Source organism: Pholcus phalangioides, unplaced genomic scaffold (genome assembly GCF_987345545.1).
Source record: "Pholcus phalangioides strain wild (caught in Gottingen) unplaced genomic scaffold, Ppha-v1.0 ptg000010l_1, whole genome shotgun sequence".
NCBI lineage: Eukaryota > Metazoa > Arthropoda > Arachnida > Araneae > Pholcidae > Pholcus > Pholcus phalangioides.
Genome location: NW_028301603.1, coordinates 36,947,354 through 36,950,676, shown reverse-complemented (window position 1 = coordinate 36,950,676; position 3,323 = coordinate 36,947,354).

Sequence of the window (3,323 nt, the reverse complement as noted above, 5' to 3'; positions counted from 1 at the left end):
TATATTGATATTGGTTGTGCTTTGAGGCCGTTTTTGAGCGATTCATTTGTTTTTCGATCGTTAATTCTACGCGAAATACCTTTTCGTAATGGCCATCTGTGCTTCGGCTTATATTTTTTCATATGAAGTCACCAGATTCTAGCACAGCTGTTATGCTCTCAAATACGATCTCAGGCTTAGAAGTGAAAATTTAAAAAAAAAAGTAGGAAAAATAGGAACACCATCGACAAAAAACAGGAAAAATAGGAGGGAAGAAATGGAATATGTTGCCAAATTATATCATAGCATGTAAAAATGTTGTACCGTTGAGATTTTTTCACACCTTATATACAACCTCTGACAATAAAGTTCTGTGAATAGTCCTATAACATTAACGTAGATGAAATGTTAACGAAAGTTACCTTACTGCCCTTCGAAATAGTCACCTCCCATTACTATGCACCGCTGAGATCTCCTATACACATGTCCTGGAAACTTTGCAAGAAGTCTTCTTTTGGGATGGAGTCCAAAAGCCTCGTCACGTTTCGTTGGATGTCAGGAACATAGTCAAATCTCTTGCCTTTCAAAGCGAGTTTGAGTCGTGGGAATAGGAAGAAGTCTGGAGGATTGAGATCTGGCGAGTATGGTGGATGTTCAATTTGCACCCACCCCCCCTTTTTTGCCAGGAACTGTTTGACGATATTGGCTGTGTGAGGGCGAGCATTGTCGTCAACAAGAAACCATGAACCTTGTTGTGCGTACTGAGGTCGTACCCTGCGTAGACGTTTCATGAAACGGGTCAAAATTTCAATGTACCTTGCAGCATTCATCGTCGTTCCCTCAGGTACTTTAAATTGATCTTTTGTTCGTTCATTTTCCTGTTCTCAGTTAAGAACCAACGCACTAAACAAGCACTTTGTAAAACAAGTCTTTCACGGAACACAAACGACGCTCAAGTGAACAACGGTGGCGGCAGATGGTCAACACCTGCCGCTACGCATGTGCAGCGTTTTGCTTCGCCAGTGTTGCCAGATCGGCCGTTCTGACTTCATTCACCGAACTTTGTCAGAGGCTGTATTTTAATTATAGTATTATCTATTGATATTTTAAGGAACTCAGTTTTTTTCTTTTTCTCTCTAACGAATTTAAAAATCTTTCATTTCCACAGAATATGGGATCAAAAACAATGTAAAATAACATAACTAAAAAGAAGTTAATATCAAATTGCTACTGTTACTTGAAAGTCCAATTAATGATCGTGATCCATTTTTTCCCGTGCTTTTCAAAGAAAAGAAAAAAACCTATCTAGGTGCCATAGAAATGTAGCACATTGCATGCTGAGCCCATTGCCCACGGGCCCCTGTCATCTGTTATGGCCCACATTTCAAACCTAATTTTGTAAAAATGAACTAAGCGACACACTTCTAGATCGTTCAAGAAATCCTGCGGCACAGTTTCAGGTCATTCAAGTGACTCGCGGCATATACCCTGATCAGTAAAGATGTTGCAGCATATTTACAGATCACCGCGGCACAGTTCCAGAGCACTCAATCGACCCATGAAACTTTTAAAGATCACTCAAGTAACCTGCGCCACAGTTCCACATTCTTTAAGTGTGCTGCGGCACATTCCCAGATCATTTAGGTGAGCCGCGAAAAATTTACAGATCACTGCGGCACAGTTTCTGGGTGCTCAATTGACCCAGACATCATGCAGGTCAGCTTAAGTGACCGCGACACATTCCAAAATCAATGAAATGGCCCACACTCTGCTGAATGTTGAACACTCTTGATGTAACACCTCATGGAGTTACGTTACATCCGAAGGATACAATGATTAGAATGGCTTATATATGTTCATGAATATATTTTTTCAAAGACGAGGCAGTCGTCAATAGCATAAACACGAACCTAGTATGCCTTAAAACACATGCTAACCCATGGCTCTCGGAGTTATCTCATGTGGCCCAGGACGAATAACAAAAAGTGGCCCACGAACATCAAATCGCTTAAGTGGGGCACATTTCCAGATAATTTAAGCTGCCAACAGCATATATCGAGATCACCTAAGTGATCCCAAGCACATTTCCAAATCACTTGAGCGACCCGCGGCAAACTCCCAGTTCACTTAAGTGGCACGCAGTTCAGTTGCAGATTACTTTGTGGCTGGAGGCACATTTACAGATCATTTGAGTGGTCCGCAGCACGCTTCGAGATCACTTGGGTGCCTCGCAGCACACAAGTACCTAATGGTCTGCAATACATTAACACTAAGTGGCCCGATGCATATTTTGTAGATTATTTTAGTGCGCTCGTGTGTGTGTGAGAGACATTTCCAGACTATTCATATAATATGAACCAAGCGGCACATTTAGAGATCCCTTGAGTGAGATGTGGCAGTTTTAGAGCACTGGTGCGCGCGCGCGCGCGACCACCAGTGAGGTTCAACATCACTCAAGTTATCCGCGGCACATTCCCAGATTACTTAAGTGATTCGCGGCATAATCAAGGATCACTTGTACGACGCGTGGCACAGGTCCAGAGCACTTAAGCGACATGTTTCCAGATCACTTGGATCTGAGTATTTAGAGGTCACTAAAATGGCCCTGTAGGGGACTCAATAGGGAGAATGTTAGTTCAGGTGTCCACAAACTAACGGAAAGTTTTACTCGTTTTTGGCGCACCGAGTAAGGTGTCATTAGGAATATTTCATATTTTCATAAAGGGTGGTTGATCACATAAGCATCATCCAAACCTCTCACAAATACCGCATAGTGATTGGATGAGTGGCACAGAAACCGCCAATTCTGAGTCCGATCATTTCTTTTCTTCACAGCGATGATACTGGCACGAGTAGGGTGCACCTGAGCCCCTCCTTACGGGATCCCGGACAAGAATAGGGCTAAAAAGGACGATTGCGGCGAAAGTAGGAAAATAGGGGGACTTCTAAAAAAATAGGAGCACTGAGGTGTCTCTGGATCTATTAACCCCATCATGTACAGGCAACAATTTTGGACGATCTGTATTTGAAGTTTCGGCGATAAAACTGGTTTCCTTGTTCGCATGTTAGAAATGGAAAGGGGAGGGAGGGAATGATATGAGTGGCAGATTTCTTTCGTGATCAACTACATCCTCCCCGTGTGTGTTCTCTTTCTCTCGTTTTTTCCAACTGTATATACGTATATTGAAGGTATCACACTAAACAAGAGTATAAAGAACGGGGGGGGGGGGGGGAGAACTTCCGTTCATAGGGTGATAGCTTCGTGATAAGAGATTAAAAAACAGAACAAGCTAGAGAATGAATCTCGTCAATTTGCGTTTGGACGAGATATCTTGTCCATGATC